Here is a 25,626-nt window from a genome sequence, read left to right on the forward strand (position 1 = left end):
TATAGGTAAGGAATATTCTCATAGGTCAATTAGCTAAAAAAAAATAATAATTTAAGAAAGGTCACCCAACCTGAAACAGAAGATGAGGTCTAAGAAATAGTCTAGATCACTGAGTCTGATCTCCTTATTTTTACAAGAGGAAAATAGGGCCCAAAGGGTTAAGTGATCTGCTCACATAGTGATACATAGCCAAAGTGGAATTCAAAACAAGCTCCAAACTCAGGAATCACTGCAGGAAAACTGAGCCTGTTTCACATTCAGGGCTGGTTGAGCTGCTTGGTATTTGTGTAACCTCAAACAAACCATTTTCCTTTTCTGAGTCTCAATTTCCTTAAATGTAAAATGAGGGAAGAAGGTCTAATCAGATGATTTTTAAAAGTCTCTTCTAACATTAAATCCTATGATCCTGTAACAAGTCCATTTCCCCTCATATTCCTCCATACTTGGAGCCAAGAGAAAGCTTCCCTATGTTACAGGTAAGGGGAACTAAAGAATCCAAGGATCAGAGAGTAATGGTGAGAGCCTCTTCTCTCAAGAGAGAGCTGTAAATCCTGAAAACTAAGCTAGAGTCGACTTTTAACAGAGCTCCAGGGAATCGGGAGAGTCAGGAGCTCAGGAACAATAGAGGAAGAAGCAGCATCTGCATTTAGGAGTTCCAACCCTTCTCTGGGCACTGTATGATTTGGAGGTTGGTAAGCCAAAGGAGACTGCAAAATCCTTTGATTATAAACCTCTGTCAGCCACAACTTAATGGTTTCATTAAATGACTAGGTCCTAGCAAGCACTTAGTTTGGCAGAAAGCAGCTCAGTGATCCCTAAAGGCAGAATCTTCTAGTATAGATGACCTTTCTCACAGCCAATCAATATCAATCAATCAAAATTTATTGGGAATCTACTATGTGTCAGGCAATGTGCTATGCCCTGGGGTTTACAAAAAGGGACCAAAAAATCCCAGTTCCTTCCCTCAAGAAGTTCACAATTACACAGCTTTCTGAGGAAGGTCCTTTAATGCTAGAAATAAGATTTTGCCTGCCTCCCCCGGATCCCCCAATAGAGAATGTTGGGTCGCTGTAGATTCTAAGCCCAGACAATTATTCTATAAGTATAAATGTTTACTCTATGTACTGGATACTACATGTGCTAAGTGCAGGCAATATGAAAACAAAGGGGCAATGGAGGCAAGAGCAGGCCTAAACACCTAGGAAGCCTAGGCTCCTCCAGTTTCCCCTCAGTTCTCATACTAATTGCCCTTCATCTTGTGGTCAGCCTCCTAGTAAAGTGCTATCAAGCTGTACCCTGTGATCATCCTGCTGGGCCTCTGGCCAGAGAGAGACGAGCTTAAACTTCAATTAAAGCCTCCTATTTGGTCCTCCCAAGAAAACCTTAATCTTTCCCTCCTTCTTTCTGCCCCAAACTCCCTAACGAAAAAATGGGAACAGGCTGAATATTTCAGTCCTGGGGATCTCCACCTCCTTCACAGGAAAACTGTGCCCATCCTTTCTTCCATCATCCCCAACCAATTTTCTTTTTTGTCCAGTAAACAGAAGAAAATATTCAATATGAGTCTAGGACAATGGACCATTTCCCCTCTTATTGCCCTGAGTTTTCAGTTATGTAAAGATAATATTCCTATAATTATTGAAAAAGGAACCTATTTCTGAAGTTTGGTTGTAAGAAGAGAGGAGTCATTTCTTGCTCCTTGTCTCCATCTCCAACCTCCCAGTTATCAAACATGATACAGACGCAGCACAACATTGGCTAAAACATGAGGAAGAAAGTCTTTGGACTTCAGACACAAGTTGAGTGAACCTGAGCAAGTCACTTAACCTATCTCATTCTCAAGTTCCTTATCTGTGAAATGGAGGAGATAATATTACCTACCTCATAGGGCTGTTGAGAGAATTATATGAGATACTATATGCAAAAGCATGTTGTAAACTTTAAAAATGCAATATAAATATCAGCTATTTATATTAACTTTCAGGGTAGGGATATGGATAAAGGTTGATGAGCCAGTCACCATTTTTATAACTCAAAAGACACTGAAATTTTGGATCTTAGGTTATACCATATAGATATCTCTCCATGAGAAAATGCTGCTTAGTCTAGTATTTCAAAAGATGCTTCCTCCCTATCAAAGTATATGAAATCAGCATTATCCCCCATCTGCATGTGACAAGACCCAATTTCTCTACAATGGAATTCTTGTCATCTTATCATATTTATTGACTTCTGAAATGATCTTATTCCTTATGATCTCTCTGCATCCAGAGATACAGCAATGGGTTTAGGAACTCAGTCCTTTGGTCCTCCTCTATCACTTTCCACTTCCATCTCTGCCCTTAGTCTTCCCCATCCTCAGTTCCCACAGGACATAGCTGCCTGACATTTCCTGGGCCTTTCTCCTCCCTGCCTGAGCTGTCACACACCTTTTCTGGCTTCAAAAAGGAGCTGATATATTTTACAAACTGAAACAGCAATTTAATTCCCCCTGATAGCGGCAATTGTCCATTAGATCTTCCTACTGAGGAGCTTAACAATAATTCCTTTCATCCAACTGCTTGCTTCTTCTTGATCTGAGAATCAATCCCATAAATAGCAGGCAAGAGTTTTCACATTACTTTCCCCCTCCAGCTTTTAGCATTTTGATGAAGATTCTCATCTCCTCTTTAAGCACTTAACAACTTGGCATTTTTTCCCCCTTGGTTCCTTTAAACAAAACAAAAAACTGAAACGAAGCCTTAGCGTTCCTTTCAGATGGAGCCTTTGGGCTCCATCCCACCTGGCAGCAGGAGGTGAACTGTGATAACCTCTCCATGCCCTGGAAAAAGGCTCTAGAGATGACTTCTCCCCTGAACTCTGAATTCCCAATCATCAGATCAACCCAGAAGTCTAGCCCTTTTGGCAGGGATGAAGCAAATTGCTAGTTTTTCATCTTTTTAAAGAGATCCCTCCTTCTGTCTTTGCACGAAAGGAAAAAAGGCCTGACTCTCCCAACCAGTACTTTGATGAGCTAGGTTATACAGTCTCCCAAAGGGTCCCAGTCACCCTGACCTCTTGCCCCATCTGTTCTGCCCCTATGCTGGTCCCAGAGCATGGTATAGCAACCGCCATTTATTATCAGCAATGCTGAGTTGCCTGCAGTACTCGGCCCAGGTCATCTTTAAGTAACATGGATTTGGATGCAGAGGACCTGTGTTTATATCCCAGCTCTGTTATTTACTACCTTGTTACTCTGGGCAAGTAACTCAAGACTTTTTGGGTCCAAGTTTCCTCATTTGTGAAATGAAGGAAGGAAAACTTGAACCCTAAGGTGCCTTCCTGTTCTTTATCTATGATCCTAAGAGCCTAGAGACTAATGCAAGTAGGAAAGAAATACTGTTCTTCCTCTGCAAAAGCAGAAAATGAATGAGAGTGGAGAGGAGAAGAAAAGGAGTGTAGGATAGGGGAGGGACTTAATACACTTTATTTCATTCTTTATTTTTCTTCCTTCCTTTCCCTCTTTCCTTCTTTTTCTTTCTCTCTCTTTCTTTCTTTCTCTTCATTGAAGGTGACAGTAAAGAAAAGAGGCAAAAAAGAATCTCAAACTCTCCTTTGGGAATGACAGACAGGGAAGACTGCCAGGGCGTCTGGGAGCCCTAGGGTCCCCGCTCCCCACCTCCTGAGGGATATGGGACACCATCATGTGTTCTATTGTCTGTACACACAGTGAGAAACAAATCTAAAAATGAACCCGGGGAATGAAATCCCCCACGACAGCCCTGATTCCCAGGTTTATTATTATTTGCTGAAAGCTGACAGCAGACACAGTTCATGGGAACCGTGCCGAGAAAACAACACCGGCCCTCACCCCTGAGGCTCACAACTCAGCAGAGACAGACAAACAACTCAGGCACTCGGGAATCAGAGTCCAAAATCCCCTAGCCTGAAAAGAGTAGGGCAGCTAGCTACCTCAACAGCTATGTCCTCACCCCTCCCCAATTCCCCATACCTGCCCTTCACCCCTCTTCTTCCTTTCCCCTAAGGGCTGCAGGGAAGGTTTCACTTCTCAGGAGGTAGAGAGAAGGCAGGAGCAGGACATTTAAAGGGATCATGGAGATGCAGAAAGGGAGAGGTGGCTAAAGCCACAGTAATGGCAGCCAAGCTGAGCGAAGAGGAGGAAATTAGCACAACAGGTTTTGCCGAAGGTTGATGGGGTGGGAGAACATAAAGGGGAAAGGACCTGAAAGCTGAAGTCAAGTCCATTCTCACCCATGGAGTTAGACTATCTCTGCAATTCTTCACTCCTTATCAATTTTCAGAGAACCAGGCTCACAGATTTAGAGTTAGAAAGAACCTTAGAGGGCTTGTTGTCTAATTCCCTCATTTCACAGATGAAGAAACTGAGATCCAGAGACGCAAGTGACTTGGTCCCAAAGATTATGGATTGATCCAGGACTTGAAACCATATTTCTCTCATTTCAGGCCCAGCTCTGTTTTTATTGCCCTGCATTGCTCCAGAGTCTATCTTTCTCATATTATCAAAAAGACATTTTCTTTAGCTTTCAAGACACAGGGTTACATAGTGGGAGATTCAAAGATGAAGAAAGCTCTTTCCCAGACTCCTAGAGTCTCCTTCTATCATCAAGTCCATTGCCTGACTCCTAAATGGCAGCATATTCAGCCCAGGAACACATCACACTACCTTGTTTTTCCCTCTTGTAAAACACTGAAGTTAGCCTCTCTCTGGGCTCAATTTCCTATCTGCAGTGTTCCTGTGATTTCTCCATGAATCTCAAAGATGCCCTTTTCCTATCTAGAATAGCTTTCTTACTCCTGGCTGCCTCAATGAACTCAAACCATCTTTCACTGTCCAGTTCAAATTCCATTTCCTGAGTGAAGTATTGGCTGATGTCCTGAGACTTCAGTGACATTTCTCTCTCCTGCCCTCAAAAGATGCAAAGAGAAGAGCAATGGATTTAGAAATGGAGGATTGTGGTTCATCATCTGGCTCTTCAACTTTATACTTGAATAATATTTTGCAAGTCCCTTGTCCTCTTGAAGCCTCATTTTTTCATCTATAAAATGTGGCATTTGAACCAGATGACTTCTAATGTCCTTCAGCTTTAAATCTATGATCCTAATGTTACATCTACAGAAAGCATTTACTGAGCTATTCATCTGGGCAGTTATGTGTTAATTACATTTTCATATATACATGTGCTATCAACCCCAAAAGATTCCAAGAGCTTTTATAATTGGGACCATGTCTTATTTATTTGTTTATTTGAGAGATTTTTATTTTCAAAACTTTTGCACGGATAACTTTTCAACATTGATCCTTGCATAGTCTTGTGTTTCAGATTTTCCCCTCCTTGCCCAGCCCCTCCCCTAGAGAACAAGCAATCCAATATATGTTATAGCAGGTCTTATTTTTAATATGTTCTCTCTACACTCACACACAATTGACTCTAACAGACACTTATTCTTTGTTCTGCCATTTCAGGCAAGTCTAACTCTTCATGACCCCTTTTAGGGTTTTCTTGACAAAGATTTTGGAGTAGTTTGCCATTTTCTTCTACAATTCATTTTGCAGATAAGGAAGAGGCAAACAGGGTTGTGAATTGTCCAGAATCATTCAGCTAATAAATATATGAAGGCAGATTTGAACGCAGGAAAATGAGTCATCCTGACTCCAGGCCAGGTACACTAGCCACTGTACCACCTAACTGCCCCCACAATAGTAATAGTAAATACTTATAGTATACACTGTAATAGTAATTACTATAGAAGGAATAACGTATAAAGCACTTTAAAGTTTACAAAGCAGCTTCCTGACAACAATCTGAGGGAGATAGAGCAAATATTACCATCTTCATTTTATAGAGGAATAACATTAGCAGGTACTTAACAAAGATTTAGAATTAAACTGTTACATGTAGAAAAGAAAAATTAGAGTTTTTCAAATTCCTCATATGTTACCAATAAGAAAATTGATTGGGGGAGGAGAGAGAAAGGATATGGAGAGAAAAGAGTTACATATTCCTAGGCCCCTTAGTTATGCTGACCATGAGTCTGAAGAGTGAGTCATAAGGAAAATGGGAGTACCCTCGGTAGTCACAAAGGGATAAAAGAGGATTAAGAATGAAGGCTGATTTCAAAATGGAAATGAAGGCAGCTCAGAGAATACAACAGGTGCTGCCAAGATTAAGGAAAGGATGGTGAAGTGGCTGGAACACAGCTGCAGCCATTTGTCCAGATGAGAGCTTCCCAGATTGACTTAGAGACATATTCTCAGGTAGAGCTGAGTGTCAGAGTAAACCAGGGTTAAGTCCAGGTTCAAGAACTCACTAGTATCTAAGATCTGTAGCATCAAAGTTGGTAAGGAGGGGGAGAGAAGACAGCCTAAGCCTATTTGTCCCCAGCAGATCTCAGAGGTAAAGAGTTAGGAAAATCTGGTTCTTTTTCCCTTGAATTCTCCAAATTGGTTGGAGAAGAGCCATCTGGAAAGGAGGATATAGTCATGCTCTAAAGGGATAGAGGAAAGAAGGGTAACTTCTGACAAAGAAGGATAGAGGAATGCATTCCTAGTTAATGCTCTTCACAAAGACTTGAGCAGAGAAAAATCACCTTTGAAAATAATAGTTATTTTGAGGGAATGTGGAAAAACTGGGACATTAATGAATTGTTTGTGGAATTGTGAACTGATCCAACTATTCTGGAGAGTACTTGGAACTATGCCCAAAGGGATATCAAACTGTGCAGACCCTTTGATCTAGCAGTGTCTCTATTGGTTCTGTATCCCAGAGATCACAAAAAAGGGAAATGCAAAAATGCAGCAGCTCTGTTTCTGGTGACAAAGAACTGGAAAATAAGTGGGTGCCCATTATTTGGGGAATGGCTGAAGAAGTTGTGGTATATGAAAGTAACGGAATATTATTCTATAAGATACATAGGCTGATTTCAGAAATGTCTGGAAAAATTTAGATGAACTGAGACTGAGTGAAGCAAGCACTATCAGGAAAATATTGTAAACAACAAGAAAATTGTATGGTGATCAAATATGATAGACTTCACTCTTCTCAGAAATTCAGCAATGTAAGGTAATTCCAATAAACTTTGGATGGAAAATGCCATTCACATATAGAGAGAACTATGGAAATTGAATGTGGTTTGAAGCATACTATCTTCACCCTTTTTTTCTTTCTCATGGTTTTCCCTTTTATTTTGATTTTTCTCTCTCAACATGACTCATATGGAAATATGTAAAAATGGATGTACATGTATAACCTAACAAAATATCAAGCCTTTGTTTTGTGTCATCACTTCCTCTTCACTATCATTCATCTCACTGAATAATATTCTCTTTTTCTAAATGCCACTCTCTACAAAGAAGTTCAAAGAAAAAAGATTTTGTGTCTACTAAAATACTCCAATCCACAATTTTCATGGCAACCAAATGTGGGAAACAAAAGTGGATTATGTGAGGAAATCATTAAAAAAATTAGGGTAGATTAATGTAATGTAATATTATTATTTTATGAAGAACTTAGAGAAACATGGAAAGACATCTGTGAAGTGACGCACTGTGAAGTAAGCAAAACATGGAGAAAAGTATCAGAATATTTGTCACTTGAAGAATACTACCAATCACCTAGAAAGAAAGGGGACCTCAAGGAGAAGATAAGCAAACAGATCACAAGTTTAGAATAGAGGCTTGATATAATGAAAGGAGGTTTTAATTTGGTATTTTTGGTATTCTCTCCCAAAAGCAGAGCAACTAATGACTTCTTGACTTTTTAAATGATGATTTGGGGTAACTTGGGAAATTCTATTCTGGATCAGACTCTCACTAACAGAGAAGAACCGGTTGATGAGACAGAAATAATAGAAACCTTGAGGAAAGTAGTAATTTAAGAAGGCTCAAGCATAATTCCATTGAATGTCTTCTTCTAGTTCCTTATAATAAAAAGTATTAGCAAAGTCTATGGGGCACATTTCTTAGAAAAATCCAAAAATTAATATTTTACATTAGGGCCTGAAATAGCTGTTAGGATTGGAGGTTACATTTACCTTTAAAATATGGTAGCTACTTTATCATGTTACTTGCAAAGGACTTCCACAAAACAAAGACAATAAAAAGAGATAAGGGGGGAAAATTGAGCTTACCCTCTTAGAAGAAAATTGGGCTCTAACAGGAAATGGAGATTGACTAGAAGTCACACTTCATTTTAGAGTGAAGAATCAATGGTCAGTTCTCATGTATATATGCGCATGTGTATATATGTGTGTGTACATATGTGTATGTACACACACACACATACACACGGAACCACAATTTTCTTCTATATATCTCCAAAACAAAACTGTAGGAAATTTCAGGTAGAAGTTAGAACTCAATCACTGGGATAAGCAATTTATCTTAAATCAATCAATCAAACACAGAAAGGCCCAAAGAAGTACAGGACTACCAGAAAGAAATTAAGAACTTAGGGTTAGTGACTTGAGTTTCTTTACATTATCAAGATCTTTATACCATTACAAGGCAAGCAGTCTAGACCTGCTGAAAAGGAAAGCAAAAATCAACATGGATGATCTTCTACCGTGTATTCTAGGGATATAATATCTATATTGCTCATGTCATCCTCTATGCACATAATAGGCAAAGTAATATCACAAAGATCAGTACATAAGCATTCAACTGTACAAAAGTTTTCTCACAGAAATTGGTTTGACTTGAAAACTGACTCTCCCACAACAGTTTGAGAATGAAATAAAACTACTAATTTTTCTTCTATGGACCCCTGGAAAATTATAGTATCCAAGAAATAAAGTGCTGAACCAGAATTTCTTCAGTGGATCTTTGTAATTATTTAGGGTACACACAATAATATTTGATAAAATCTCTACAATGTGCTTCCCTTTAATAGTCAGGTGGTAGACATAAGTAACTGAAAGTAAGAGCATTTATTAAGATAGCATAATATGAACAATAACTACAAAACACCACCCTACCCTCAACAACACAAACCTTGAGAATCATCTTTCACAAATACATATGGTGTCAGTGGGAACAATGTGTACAGACTACACAGGGTCTAGCACTGCAGGACCCTGATATTCTGTTTTGGGATTTGTTTGGGTTTTTGGTAGTAAAAACATGTGACACTATCACTTCCCATACCTTTGGCATATCATCTCTGCTGGGTCAGTCATTGGGGTAGATTCCTTGTTTAGCAATTCTTTTAATTCATTAGTTGAATCTTTTTCCTACTGTCAGGGATGCCACTTCTTGGGAACTCCCCACTGACTCTACTTCTCTCTGTTCTTTTACTGAATCACTGTGTAAGTGGATTTTTTGTAAGAGCAGCTCTGATGCAAAATATCAGAGCCAATGGAGGAAAGATAAAAGGAGGGAGAAAGAAAAGCCTTCTCTATCCTCTTGCCTTCTTGTAGAGGTGCAAGGAAAAAAGCAAAACCCGAATGCCTCTGAAGAACTGGGTTCTTCCTCCACAGCCATCTATCCTCTACTCTATAAAGATACTCCAACCTCAAGAGCTGGCAAGCTTTTCACAGGCTCCCAAGGTGTTGTCCCTCTTCTGCTAGCCAGTGGCAAATATGACCTTCAATTCCAATAGGGAAAACTTCTTCCTACCTCCTAACGGAGTAACAGGGTTTAGGTGTATTTTTTATACTTTATTTAACCCACAGATGCCTTGTTATCTTTTAGCTGTCCCTTTTGTGATTCCATCAGCTGAACTTGGGAGAAAAAATGATGATTGGATCAGGGGCTCCTGATTCTGATCTTCTACACACCACTTTTAGCTACCCTAGAGAAAGGAAGATTGAAAAAGACAAACAAAACAAACAAACAAAACCACAATGCACACAAAAGCACACAAAAACCATGGCTTTTGGTGCATGAGAAAATTATAAGCAACCACAAAGAGTACACAGAACTACTTATTTCTTCTGCTTCTCATTATTTGTCAAAGAGAACACTAGTAAAGAACAGAACAAAAATAGCCATCTAGGAGTTAAGACCAAAGACAAGCAAAACAGTATCAGAATACCTAGTTGCCAAGGATAAATTCAAGCAACCTGGCTCAGATGAGCTAAATTCTCCAGTATGGAAAGAACCGGCTATGGGAAGAGCAATGCTACATACAATTCCTTAAATCGATGATTTCCATAAAAGGTATTGAAAATGTCCTGGATATTTCATTGGCTCAGGGGACTAAAGGTTTGGGCAGTTGTTTTCTGGAACCCTAAGTACAAAACACAACCATGAGGAAGGATTCCCAGCTTCACTTGGAGGCTTGGAGAGCAGATTTTAATGGGCAACTCAGAGGCAAGGGAGCTTTATTCAACTGAATCAACTTATAGTGTCCTTGATGCATATCCTTGTCCAATATCCTTTTCCTCCTATGGATAAGTAAATCTTCTTTCATTAACTGTTGACTGACCTATGAGGCTCTGATTTCTTTCTAATATCAAAATTAATCTACTAGGCAAGTGGCCTGAGTCAGGCCTAGCCCAGTGACATGTGGCAAAGCTACGAAAGCAGTAACAGCTGTGTGACTACTGAGATGTCAGCAATATTGGAAGATCATGGAAAATGTCACAGATGTCACAGGGCTCCACGGGACAGGAGAACAGCAAATACTGTTCTAATTTTCAAAAAACAGGTTAGGGAACAGAGTCTACAAACTTGGGTTTGATTCCTGAGAACAATCTAGAATGGATCATTGAAGAGATGTTTGGTGAATATATAGAACAGAAGCAGTGATTACAAAGATTCAGCATGATTTTGTTAAGAAAAGCATATGCCAAATTAACTCTATTTCCTTTTCTCACAGGGTTGCTAAGTTAGAAATAGACAGGAGAATAATTTACATATATAGTTTACCTAAATTTAATAAAAGTATTTGGTAAAGTCTTGTGAAAAATATGGAAATATGTGGACTACACAATTATATGTCAACTGAAAAAAAACAAGGATCTATTAAGTACCTACTGTGTGCTGGGCACTGGGCTAAGTGATAGAGATACAAAAAAAAAAATAAAGATGAGTTTCTGATCACAAGGAATTCATTGTTTTATGGAGGAAACAACATGTAAACATCTTTGTACAAAGAAAAACATTCAAGATAAATTTGAGATGATTAAAAGAAGGAAGGCACTAACTCATTAAGGGGGATTGAGAAAAGCTTCTTGTAGGAAATGGGTTTTTAATTGAGACTTGAAAGCCCATAGGTGGGAATGAGGAGGTAGACAATTCTAAGTATGGGGAACAATCATTAAAAATGCACACATGTACTTGGAAGTAGCTGAATGGCTGGCCAGACTCAAAGGCTCAACATCAGTTTGGCAGAAAGTCTCCAATGGAATGCCACAGGGATACACTTATACTGTATTGTTTAACATATTTATCAACTACTTAGCTCGTGGCATATGTGGCAGTTAGATGCCAGAATAAATAGAGTGGAATTTGGAATAAATTGGAGTCAGGAAGGTAAACCAGAATTCAAATTCAGCTTTAGATACTTATTAGCTGGTCACCTAAAACTCTGTTTGCCTCAGTTATAAAACAGTAATCATAAAAGTAGTAATTACCTCCCAGGGTTGTTGTGAGGATCAAATGAGAAAATGTTTACAATATTCCCTTCCCTTCCCCTGCAGAAGACATGTTAATCAAATTTGCAGATGAAACAAAAATGGAAGGGACAGCTAACACAATGGATACCAGAGTCAAGATTCAAGAAGATCTTGATGGGATCAAGCACTGTGCTGAACCTAAGAAGAGAAATTTAATAAGATAAATGTAAACTCATACCCGGATTTTAAAAAATCAAAAGTAGAGGACTGGAAAGACAGATAGACAGTAGCTTGGAAATGAGAAGAGAATACCAGTAGGCTACCAGCTCAATGAGTCAATAGAGTGATGTAAGCCTCCCAAACTCCAAAGAACAACCAAAACCAAAAATCAACCCCCCCCCAAAAAAAAATCAAACCCACCAGACCCTAATGCTTGGATAGCAATGAAAGGCACAGATTCAGGAACAAGGAACAATTATCTTATACTTTGCCTTGGCTAGAACATATCTGAAGTTCTAGAAACCACAATTTGAGAAACATATTGGAAAACTGGAAAATGTCCAAAGGAGAGCAATCAAGATGGTGAATAGTCTTGAGTCTATATGGTGACTAACTGAAGGAACAGGAGATGTCTGGCTTGGAAAAGAAAAGATTAAGGGAAGGAGGTGAAGAAGTGATGATAGCTATTTCCAAAGATTTGAAGAAATTCTGTATAGAAGAGGAATTAAACATTTCCTATTTGACCCCAGAGGATAGAAGTGGAAGTAATAGATAGATGTTGCAAAGGCAAATTTGAGCTTGATGTCAAGGCAAATTTCCCAACAATTAGAGTCTGGATATCAAATGTCTTACTTCAAAAGGTTTTGAAGTCATGGTTTCCTCCCACTAGAATCTTTTAGATTAAGATGACCAATTGTTTGTGCTAGAGTCAGAATTATTTTCATGCATGAAGAGAACCAGATAGGGACTGAGGTGAAGAAATATGATGCACTGGAAAAACCAATGGATTTGGAGTCAGAAAACCTAGGTTCAAATGCTAGCTCTAATATCACTTGTGAGACTTTGGGCTTGTTTATTATTCCTTCCAAGTCTGTTTCCTCATTTGAAAAATGAGATAATTTGACCCGGAGAGCCCTTCTGTCCAACTTTAAATCTATGATCCCTTTTAACAGATTATGGATGCAAAAGATTATTCACGATTGCAGATGAGGTGATTCTGTTTGTACAGTTTGTTTAACTATTTTTCTTTGTTATACGAGAGGATTTTTGTATATGGGAGGAAAGGATTCTACCTAGAAATAACTGTGATATAAAACAAAATGCACTAAAAAAGTTTAATTAAAAAATTACTCTCCTCAAAGATCATTGTCTCTAAGAAAGCTTCTCACATTAATGCCATCCTATTCTAGGTCTACGTTTGTGTAGAGCTCACTGTAGTTATAATTAGCTATGCAGCTCGTTCAAAAGTACTAGGTGCCTTACTTAGGCTTATTTCCTCTGTGTGTGTCCCATTTACTCACCCCCAGTATGGGACTCCTGAAGGTATATGCTTTCTCTGATCTCTGCCTACAAGGTGGCCTCCGAGTCTCAAAGGCACAGAATTTCAGAGTGGGAAAGGAGATCAGAGGCCTCTCTATGATGTATCTGAAAAGTGATCATCTAGCCTTTGATTAACAACTTCTAGAAAGGGGAAATCTCCCAAAGCAACCCAGTCCACTTTGGATTCAATTCCTCCCCAATCCCCACCTCAGTGATATAAAGCTATTATTAAAGGTTCATTATCAGGCATCAGACCAACACCTATTTTCTGAAGGAATTCTCTATATCATTCTCTGAGAGTGTAAGTGGGCATCCTGATTCTGATGAATATTTCCAGTTAAAAGACACTCCACCATTTCAGCAAACAAGTAAACTATTTCATTGTCGGAGAGACCTACTTTCTAATAAAACTGCTGCCTTACATTGATCTGAAAATTGCCTCCCTGTAACTTGAAGCCAGTGGCCCTTGCTCTGCCCTCAGAAGCAATTCTGAATCTCTTATTCCTTCCTCATGTGATACAAGCCCTTCAAATATATGAAGATAGCTACCATGTTTCTACTCATTTGCTCTTTTCCAGCTTAAACATTCCTTGTTCCTTCAATAAGTCTTCATCTGAATGGCTTTCAGTGTGATTACAAGGCAATGGGAAGGTCCACCCTCTCTTGAAAATACTGCAGCCATCTCTTCCCTGATACTTAAAATTGCATCATTACAGCTTCATGGCTTTGGCTTTCTGCATGATTCTTCTTAAAATAACAAAAGGACTAGGAGGCTTAAAACCTTAAGTCTTAGTATCATTTTGTCAAATGTTTGTTAAATCTTTAGATCAGGTTTGGAGATTGGGTAGACAAGAGATGGCAAAGAAGGCACTAGGGATTGAAAGAATTAAAAAGGGAGACTGATGGCAAGGAAAATAAACTTCAGGATTTAATCATTTCCTGTAGGCCTGGTCATGATCGCCACCACATAGACAGCAGGGCTCTGTACCAGGTGGGTGCTCATTCCTTAGCGCTGACTGATTGACTGGGGCCATCTGGGATTGGGTCAGTGCCTCCAGTTTGGCTGGCTGGACCTCAGAGGCCCTGATTCTCCCCCTTCCCCTTTTTGGCCAAGGAGAGAAACATGCCTTAGAGTTGTGACTATCTATCTCCAAGTGTGTTTCTCCCTCCACCCCACCCACCCGACTTCCTGAGGACCACACGCAGCTGCTGCAAAGTAGTCCCTGTTCTGAAGGGAAACTTAGCTATGACTCACATACCAAGAGGTTCCTAGTTTTTACCCCTGCCAGGCTCAGAATCTTTATGTTATTTAGGGCAGGGTCACTCCCACCTCTTCTCCTTCCATCCCAACCCCCCATTTCCTCCCCCTCCCCTCATCCCTCTAAAACACCAGCTTCATGCCTTTCCTCCCATCCTTCGGCTGAATTTTTTCTCCCCAGTCTCCTTCCTCTCTTCAAGCCCAGAGAGATTTTAGACAACAGTCTGGGCATTAAGCCAGCTAGTACAAATTTGGAGACCAGCAGTAGGGTCATTACCCCAGCCTCCTCTGCAGACAGCAATTAAAGAGAGATGCAAAACCCTGGAGCAGCATCCTACCTCCCACCACCCACAGGGGAACCCTGTCTCTCATGCCAGGGCCCATCCCCCTCACCTGCCAGTCCTGGAGATTGGGGTCTCCAGATCTAAGTTCTAGCATAGAAACCATCTATCATGCTTTAGTCTTTACAGTCACACTCACACAAGGTTGAGAATGATTGGTATGAACTTCACATCTCCCAATACAAGAAATGAAGGGGGGGGGCGGGGAGGTGGAGGAGGAGGAATACACCTTTAATCTACTTTCAATGCCTTCCACTGGCCCAGATGCTTTTGTTTTGTGCTTTGTGGACAGAGAAAATTGTTGGCTAAATACCATTTTAAAAATAATGCTCTGTGGGCATTGTGAGCAGTATCCCAACACTCCAATTAAAAAACAAAATGATTCCCACCCACTAAAATAAATCTGACTCCTGGTAAGACTCTTAGAAGTCATTTTATCTAACTTCCTCATTGTACCAAAGAGGTTAAGAAACTACTGAAAGATCAGACAGTAAATAGCAATGTCAAGATTTGAACTCAGTTGTCCCAACTCCAAATCAAATATTCTCTCCATTATATTACTCTTCTTGAGAAAATGAAAGCATGTTACTGCACAATGGATGCTTGCCAGCTAAGACCTATGCAGATTCTCTGAATTAAAGAATATTTAATTCTCTAAACCTTTAGGAGACAGCAGTTAATAAAAGACTATATGTAAATGTAAGCTTCCTTTTAGTTTTGTGAAATTCTTTATATATATTATCTCATTTGATCTTTATAATCATTTTACACCAAAAGAAACTAAGACACAAAGATATTAAATGATATGTTCAGAAAGAAACTCACAATTGATAATTTATCTCAAGTGGTATTCAACCCTAATTAATTACAAGCCCAGTACTCTATCTACTACACTGTAGGAGGGGGGAAACTCCAAAATAAAAACCATGGTTAGGAAACCAAGGTTTAGGAGAGGATGCACAGGTAAGAGTAACAAATATCCAGATCCACCTTGGGCTATGCTAAGAAAATATTAACCACAGTTGGTGGATAAAACAAAAGGGGAAGGCATGCTGCTGGGTATGTGATGATACCTCCCAGAGCTTAGGAGGCTTTAAGGGTCATAATAGCCATTGGGCCAAATTTTGCTTGAAGGCCTGCTCTGTCCAGTAGGCCTATAGCCAAGGTGGCTCTCTACTGCTCTCTTTAAATCATTAATTCTCTTTTAAATGCCTGTATCACTGAAGTTAAAAGTCCAGGAGTGGGGAGAGTGAGCTGTTCACTTCCAGCAGTCACAGTTAGAGAAAATGAAATTGTTCAAGTCAATAAGAAGCTTCCCCCTGGGTCAAGGCTTGTCCAAAAAACAGGTTTGGGTGGATGATGTTCGTATATATGTATATACATACATATATATATATAGTGTGTATATGAGAAGAATGGGAGTGGTAGGGAAGAAGTTGCAAGGGATGAAAGAAGAATAAAGCCCATTTAAGAATGACTGGAATGGATCCAAACAGGGAGGGGCTGATGGAGTCATGATTTTAGGAAAATTCTTGCCCCACTGCAGAAATGGAGAAGCTCAAAAGGAAAATGGCTGTAAATTTCTCAGTACTATCCAGAGAAGGAAGCTCTTCCTATCCATTTCCCATCCTCATGGTCAGTCCTATTGTTTAATCATTTTTCAGTTCTGTCCAAATCTGTGTGACTCCCTTTTAGGGTTTTCTTGGCTAAGAAATTATTTTGCCATTTCCTTCTCCAGATCATTTTACAGGTAAAACTGAGGCAAATGGGATTGAGTGAATTGCCCAGGGTCACACAGCTAGTAAATGTCTGAGGACAGATTTGAACTCAGGTGTTAAAACACCAACAGATAGATGTGATACACAGTATTACATGATAAGTGCATGAGAAAGGTATAAAATTAAATGCCACCTAAAGTTTCAGGGAAAGATTATTTATAACCAGAAGCATCCGTGAAGTCTTCCAGGAAGAGGTAACATTTGCATTAGGATTCAAAGGATGCATAAGTAGTACATTCTAGCCATAGGAAATGCATATGAACAGAACATTGAGTGGAGATGGCAGTTCATATGTAGTAGGGACAAAAAAACCAACAAGTTTAGATAGAATCTAAAGCAATAAAAATTGATTAACCTTCTACTATTTATACAAAGGATGCTGGGTGCAGAAGATACAAAGAACTTGGCATCAGGAACCTTACAATCTTATAGAAACCAAACATAAATCACAGATTTCAGAATTACAAGAACCTTTGGGGATGATCTTGTCATTTTATATGAGAAAACTGAAGCTCAAAGATGTTGCGACTTGTCAGTTAGGGCATAGAAGAAGAACAGGGGATTTGGAGCTAGAAGATTTGGGTTTAAGTTTCATTCCTGCAACTTAATAGCATATAATTGATCAATACTTTTCTCAGCTAGAAAATAGGGATAATAAATTATAACTTTATAGGGTTATGAGGATCAAATGAGAAAATCTATATAAACAGCAAAGAACTATACAAATGTTGGCAGCAGCTAGGTGGCGCAGTGGATGGACTGTCTGGTTCAGAGTCAGGAAAAGTCATATTAGTGAGTTCAGATCCAGCCTCAGATACTTGTAATGGACCCTGGGCAAGTTACTTAATTCAGTTTGATTCAGTTTCCTCATCTATAAAATGAGCTGGAGAAGGAAATGGCAAACCATGCAATTCTCTGCCAAGAAAACACCAAATGAAGTCATAAAGAGTTGAATGTGACTGAATAACAAAAAGACAAATGCCACTATTATTCTCCAAAGCCAGTAAACTGTATATGCCCTTTGTCCTGATAGCTCTACAAGGTCTCTATCTCAAAGAGAGCAAAGAAATAAGAAAAGGACCTATATGTACAAAAATATTAATAACAGCTCTTTTGTATTGTCAAAAAACTGGAAATTAAGGGTAAACTTCATTTGGGAAATGGTATGTATCCACACACACACATGGATGTGTATGTTTATTTGTTTAAACTCCCATGCAAAGCAATGGAATGAGGGGAACCTTGACTCTTACCTCAATTCTTTCTACTAGTCTATAAACTTTTGTTTTGTTTTGTGGCCAAAACATTGTGTCTACTACACACTATAGCTGACAAATCCCAATCTCTTTGGGGTTAATTTTCTGACGTAAAATAAAGTTAGATTAAATTATCCTCAAAGTTTCTATGAAGCTTTTATCTTTCAAAGTTCTATGAAGATTTTGCAGAGTGAAATGAACAGAACCAAGAGAATAATTTCTATAATAACAAAATTGTAAAGGGAAAAAAATTAATTCAAGAGCTCTTAGCAATGCAATAACAAACTAGTATTCTAGAGGACCACAATGATCAAGGATGCTACCTACCTCTTGCCCAGACAAATAAAGGGCACAGAAATAAAAAGAGACATACATTATCAAACATGGCTCATGTGGGAAATTCTTTTGGCATAGAGATTAGCAATACGATTACCAAAATGAAAGACAAAAAAGAGGAGAAACAAAGAAATCAAGGGGACCACTAGGCTAATATTCCCCAAGGCAATAGCCCTAGGTCTTCAATAGTGGCAAAGAGAAAAACTACTGGCCAAAGCAGAAATGCTGATTGTTTTTCTATCTTTCTCCCCAATTTCATCACACTGCCCAAGAAAAAAGACATGACCAGTAGTGACTGGAAGCAAAGAGTGGCAACTGAGAACACAATTCTTTCCCAAAGGGCATTGAAGAGCTTTATACTCTGGTCTTGCATTATACTCTGGTCTTGCATTAGACCACGAGCTGCTCCAGAGCAGGAACTTCCTGGTATATAATATGTGTTTAATAAATACTAATTGACAGACTGACTCCCTGAGCTTTTTTGCTCTAGTCTGGGACCAAACTTACCTCTAACTGATGGTAGACCAGTTCACATGGTGATAGAATAAAAGCAGACCAGAGAAAGCTAAAAGGTAAGCCCAGAGTCAAGGCAGAGGCAAGAAGGAATGATTTACCTCAAGCATTTCAAATTTCAAGAAATGATGAGCAGGAACATTTGGGGGGAAAATACCTTAAGGCACCCCTGATTGTGTGCTGTTTTTCCTAACTGATCAGTTTAATCCAGAAAAGACTTGATAACATGGAGATGGAGAGTTGTTGTATGCCATTTTGGGCTCATGATCTCAACTACTCACTTGGGATCTTAGTGTCTATGAAATAAAGTCTGAATTTCTTGATCAGATAGGCATTCAAGAGTCTCTATGATCTAGCTCTAATACTATGATCCTACATTCTCCTAAGTAAATCACCCCTTCTAGTAACACTAGTCTCTCTTTTATCCCTCAGAAATATGTTCCATAGTCCTACTTCCTTACCTTTGATAATAACATTTTTCCCTCCTGGAATGCTGTTTTTGCAACTCTTTAAATTATATCCATTATTCAAGTCCCAGCTCAAAATCTACCTCCTCATTGAAGCAAGCTTTCCAAATTAAAATAATTTCATTTTACTCTAAATTAGGCTATATGAATGTGTTACACAGAATAGGTATTCAATAAATGTTTACTGATTAGCTAATCACCATGCATTCGGCATTGATTATATGCTATCTTGTATCATTATTAATATTATAGCTAAAACTTAATAATATAAAATAAAAATGTATTGGTAAACTTTTATACAGAAATAATTTACAGTCATGAGGACAAAAAGAGGCTGCAAGGATTTTTGCCTTGTTTCTACCTAGACTATAAGCTTCTTGAGGGCTGGGACTGCTTTTTATACTTATTACTTGTCTCTACTTAAAGAATCCATTATTGGATACAATAGAGGGACTCACTAAAAGCAGTATGTGATGGTGGAGAGAGCTCCAATCTTGAAGTGAGGAGACCAAGATTCCAGTTTTAGCTCAGCTGCTAATAGCTACATGTGACTGTGGGCAAACTCATTATACTTCTTTCAACCTCAATTTCCTGCTGTATAAAAAGAAATTTAGAATAGATGGATCTCTAACATTCCTTCCATGTATTCCAAAAGTGTCATTTGATTCGTAAAAGAAGGTCTTTCCTAGAGCTGAGATGGACCCAACCATCTCGTTCACCCCAATTCTGATCTCCAAACTCCAGGATTTGGAAAACAAGAGGGGGGAGGAGGGAAAGAGATTCCACTGTGGCTTAATTCCAAACAAGAGAAGACAGTTCTGGGAAATGCTGCCTTGAAGGATCTCAACAGTGAGAGTCCTCATCCTCACCTTTAGGCAATGCTTTTTCTCTGCCCCACACCTGCTTTCTCAGGATATCTGTAGGGAGGCTGTTGGGCGGGACCTCCTGAATGAGTGCAGAGATGGAGATGGGACTTGGGCAGAGATTCTGAGTCAAGGAAATTCAAGAATGATGGGCGTTTCAGAGAAGAAGTTGTTCTTGCCCTCCTAGAGTCTATACTCTAGTTTAATAGGGGGAATGTGGCTCATACACAGATAATGGACAGTTAGTCTTTTAAAGATAGCCAAAACAACATAATATATGAGTGGAGAAGGGTCTCCCTGGGTGATCTTCCTCTCTGCTGCCATCTCGGGTCTACCACCTCCTAAAGAACAACGTGGCTCACTTGCCTTGGTGCCCAGAGCAGTTGTGGATGCGCTGTACCCCTTCCTCCCTGCACACTGTGCTTCCCCCCACCCGCCCCTGGGTGTGCAGGCACTAGAGAGTTGTGCTGGGGTTTTGTTGCTTCCATGAGGAGATCATTAACAAGGCTTATTTTTAAATTGTAATTGCAAAATGTAAATGCTCCCCAAACTGATGTGTAATTGCTACCCCCTCCACCCCAGCCTTTCCTCTTCGGTGCCAGCTTCACAAGGAGAGAATTAGAAAATAAAAAGGGGGTGGATTATGTAAGCAAAACGTTTTTTAAAAAAAGAGAGCGAGAGCGCTGAGAATGTAAGCAAGACAGCTGGTGGCTTCTCTGATTGTCACACGCATACACTTCCCAGCATTAGCAGCAAAAAAAAAAAAAAAAAAAAAAAAAAAACCCTAACACCCCACCCTTGCCAATTGTGCCCATCAAAAGCTCAGTGTCAAGTGTAGAGTCCCCAGAACAGACAGTATAGACACATAGTGGACACAGGGGGGCCCTGGACCACTGGAGGGGCTGATAGTGACTGCTTGGAGAGAGGCTCTTAGGATGGTGATCAGTACTTTCAAAGGTTAAAGATCTCCACTCAGAGGGGAATGGGCTGTGTGCTGGGCTCTGAAAGCATCTCAGTTTTCATCAAAACCTAGACAATTCTGTGGATGGTGGTAGTGGTGGTGTTCCTGGAACAATTTCTTCAAAGTCCCAATCTTCCCAATCTTCTTTCTTCCTCCTGTGCTGCTCAGTCTCCATTACAGCAACCCATGTCACATCTGTGAGTCAATGTGGTGTAAGGGAAATAGCCTGGACTTAGAACCAAGAGAAAAACATCTCAATTCTTGATCTGACACTTACTAAGCTGTGTGACTCTGAACAAGTCACTTAACCCCTGAACTGCATAAAATGGAGATAATATTATTTGTACTACCTGTGTTACATGGCTATTGTGAGGAAACTGCTTTGTAAATCTTCAAGTGATACATAAATGTGAATATTTGATATTAATCCCATCTCCATCCTCTGAATTTGATGGTACACAAAGAGCCAAATAAGAAGAATCTGATAAAATGGGTATGAGCACTAAGTTTGAATTCCAGAACTGATGCTCAGTTGTGTGATCTTAGGCTTTCTGCCTTCCTCTCTCTAAGTCTTGATTTTCTCATTTGTAAAATGAAATGGTTGGCCTTTGAAGAATCCTTCAAACTCTCAAATTCTTATATAATGAATCTTTGAATCTCCAAGGGAAATTTCTAGAATAGATGAAAGAAAAGCTGGGGACCTGATAAGATTTTTCCAAACTTTATGCTTTCTCTAGCAACACCCTTCATTTCAATCCTCAGTTTAATATATCCCAAACACACAGCAATATCCTCTTTCCCTCAATCATCTCATAATGTCCTCCCTCTTAATTCCTGGACAAAATGCAGCTTTTCCCACAAAGAAAACAAAAATGAGTGTCATTGTTTGCCCAAGCCCTTCATATCCTAGGCATGAGGAGTTTGGGACCCATAATTGAATTTATGATTGTAATAACCCAGTTCCTTGCCTCTCTATTGCCTACAGATATAGAATGGTCCTTGGAATTGAAGACTGGCCAAGGGATATGTTTTTCCTGACTGTTCCACAGAGGAACTCTGATGTCTCCCTCCAGGGAAACCAGAAAGGGCTTTTGAGAACAAAAAGAAAGGATCCCAGATGGTGATTGGGGTGTACAGGATCATAAGAGGAAATGATGAGGAGATAATGTTTCATGGAAGGAAGTGGGATCAGGAGAGCCAATCTCACTGTCCTAGTCCTAGCTCTCTGGTTGCTAATTGGATCTCTAGTTATAGCAATGGCTTCTCTATAATTATCATCATCATCATCATCACCACCATCATCATCATCAACATAATCAATAAAAACTTCACATAGGGTAGTGGGCAAAACAATGGGGTATAGAAGTGATTCTATGACATGGGAGATACTGGGACAGGACCCCAGCATGGTGTGCCCTCCTCAGAGAAGGTGCCATGCTCTATGAGCAAAGCAGAACTGAAGTAGCTCAGAAGAAATGGGACACACATAAAATTATAGAATCTGCCCCACATGTTCATTGGAACGATTTGTATTCAACCCTGCAGCAGAGTATTTGTATTGGGCTGATCAGCCAATCAGATGCACTGACCTGACTCTAGCACAGTGATGCCATTTTGGTCTTCTTCGACAACCTTGAGGAGATAAATAAGAAAAACAAGATACAATTCCTACCTCTGAACATCTTACAATCTTGTTCAGAAGCTTCCAAAGTGGAGGCCCTGACTTGACTACAACATGTGATTTCACACTATCCAACAGTTAATGAAGGGACTGGGTCATCACACAACCAGGATTACAGCCCAGCCATAACCACAGCTACAAACATCCATTCCGGCTGAATACTTCCCTACTCTGTCCCCTGTTGCCACTGTTCAAAGTCTTAAGCAACACTCTCTATACCAGCTGTCATCTGCTAGGGACAATTATAACTCAATCCCTATTTAGGCAACCAAAACAGCCAACAGCAGATGCCTCTGGGTTAATCCATCCCCACTTGGTTTACCTCCCTCAACCTTCTTTAACCTCAAGACACAAGTCACTTAATTGCCCTCTACCTCAGTTTCCTCACCACCACTTGATACTTAAAGAAATCAAAGCTCAAAGAAATTGTGATTTATGTATGATCACATCAACCATTAGGATCAGTGCCTCGTGATTCCAGGTACAGTGATTTTTCTAGTAGACCTACCCAGGTGTCATTCTAGACTCTTAACTTTCATCCCTAAAGTCCAGTAAGTTAATAGCCTTAGCATTTTTATCAAACACTTATCAAGTACCTACTTACATCCCAAGCATTCTAAGCACTGGGGATATACCAAAAAAAAAAAAAAAAATCCCTGCCCTCAGGGAGCATACAATTTATTTCCATAACACCTCTCATCTATCTATTTATCTATCTATTGATCTATTGATTCTTCTTTCCTTTAACACTACTTTTACCCCATGGTAGGTCTTCATCACCTCACCTCTTAAATATTTCAATGGTTTCTTGACTGGTCCCTGCCTCAATTGTTTCCCAACTCAAATCTATTCTCCATTTACTTTATTAACTTAATTATTGATTATTTTAAAGTTAATTTTATTATTATATATTTTATTATATGTATGTATATAATTAATATAATTAATAGTTAACTTAATATATTCCTAAAGCATAAAGCTGATCAGTTCAACCTCTCCCCCACTCCCACATACATACTCAAAAAATTCCAGTGGCTATTCATTGTCTCCAAAACCAAATATAAAGTCCTCTATTTTGCTTTTAAAGCCCTGGGTTTCTCCTACCTATCCAATATTCTTATACTTCACATACTCCATGGACTCTGCAATTCAGTGACATGAAACTCCTTCCCATTTACCCTAGACACTTTATTTCTAGATTCTTAGTATTGACTCAGATTCTCTGCCTTTCCCTCCATTTCTATCTACTAGTTTCCCTGACTTACTCCTAACCTCAACTAAAGTCTCACCTTATAAAAGACACCTTTTTCAATCCTCCCTAATGCTATTGATTTCCTTCTCTTGGTCATCTCCATTTTATCCTGAATGTGTCTTGTTAAAGTTGCTTGAAGGTTGTCTTTTCCATTCAACTGTAAACTGCTTCAAGCATAAACAATCTTTTGCCTTTCTTAGAATTCCTAGTCATTAGCTTACTAATGCTTACCAACTCTTGACTCACTACCCAGGCTTCTAAGTCATTCAAGACAAGAACATTTTAAAGTAATTACAATGTATATTGGAAGGCCAATAAGGACTACTTACAGAAAAGAGAATCACTGTGGGCTGGCTGGAGTCAAAGCTTTGGCTACACTTGAACATTCAAAAACATTACTCTCATTTGGTATGTGTTTGGGCTCTAGCTGGAAAATCCTCCTCCCAATTAACTATGCTTTACTCTGGTCCGTAACTATATCTTAGGACTGATTACCACAACATTTTTGCAGAGGGCCTTGCCAGTAGCAACTGGAGAAGAAATGAGGAGTAGAGGAAGGGAAGGAAGATATGAGTTATATGTTTTGTGTTAAAAGGTACAAAGACATTTCTTACTATTTGTGGTGCTCCCAGGTTGCCTCTGGGACTGTCCACAGGAGGGTTATTCTTCTCTTCTTACTTCCAAGCTGGGTTAGAAATTCTTTCTTTTCACCAAGGACAAAATGCCTGCAAAGAAAACAACAATTAATGGTCAAAAAATGGAGATGGGGAATAAATAGGGATGATTCCACAATAGTGATAGCCTATATAACTCAAGTGGTTGTTCATCTGTTTCCCCTAAGATTTAAGTCAAAATTTAAAGAAAATCATAATAACTAACATTTTAAGTTGTTTAGATTTTAGAAAATCTTTTCCTCACAATAACCCAGAATAATAGAAATATTATCATGCCCATTTGAGAGGCAAGAATACTGAAATTCAGGGATATTAGATGACTTGCCACTACTCATACAGCTAGTGAGTATCAGAGCTTAGCAAGATCCTTTACCTGCAGTTTCATCCTCTCATTTTACAACTGAGGTCCAGAGAAACTAAATAACTAGTCCAACACTATACAAAGTAACAGTAATAGGAACAGCTGACTCAAAATCCAGTGGACTTTTTACAATGCCATATATACCTCCCATACATTTGAAAACTGAAAAGCTCCAAGGCCCTAGACCTAGAGCAACTTTGAAGAATGGAGCTAATTATTAATGTTTCAGACTTTGGCACATTGGGTTAGGTGTCTAGGGGAGTCTGAATTCTTAGAACATTGATCTCTACTTTTTTTGACCTCTGACACCCTATTATTGTTTCTTTGACTTCTAGACCCCTAGACTCACACATGACCCCAATCCTTTTTTTTTTTTATTTATTTTTTTTTTATTTAATAGCCTTTTATTTACAGGATATATACATGGGTAACTTTACAGCATTAACAATTGCCAAACCTCTTGTTCCAATTTTTCACCTCTTACCCCCCCACCCCCTCCCCTAGATGGCAGGATGACCAGTAGATGTTAAATATATTAAAATATAAATTAGATACACAATAAGTATACATGACCAAAACGTTATTTTGCTGTAGAAAAAGAATCAGACTCTGAAATATTGTACAATTAGCTTGTGAAGGAAATCAAAAATGCAGGTGTGCATAAATATAGGGATTGGGAATTCAATGTAATGGTTTTTAGTCATCTCCCAGAGTTCTTTTTCTGGGCATAGCTAGTTCAGTTCATTACTGCTCCATTAGAAATGATTTG

General features: G+C 39.1%; 1 protein-coding gene across 2 annotated transcripts in view; it reads right to left on the bottom strand.

The window, feature by feature from the left end:
- The window catches only part of PKNOX2 (PBX/knotted 1 homeobox 2), a 355,675-nt gene that overhangs the window by 119,880 nt on the left and 210,169 nt on the right, over positions 1–25,626 (bottom strand). For both annotated transcript variants that reach the window (XM_031960947.1, XM_031960946.1), the window contains exon 4: positions 24,437–24,547. The gene's annotated coding sequence lies outside the window, so the exon portion shown is untranslated. The remainder of the gene's footprint in view (positions 1–24,436; positions 24,548–25,626) is intronic.

This window comes from Sarcophilus harrisii, chromosome 3 (assembly GCF_902635505.1).
Source record: "Sarcophilus harrisii chromosome 3, mSarHar1.11, whole genome shotgun sequence".
Lineage (NCBI taxonomy): Eukaryota > Metazoa > Chordata > Mammalia > Dasyuromorphia > Dasyuridae > Sarcophilus > Sarcophilus harrisii.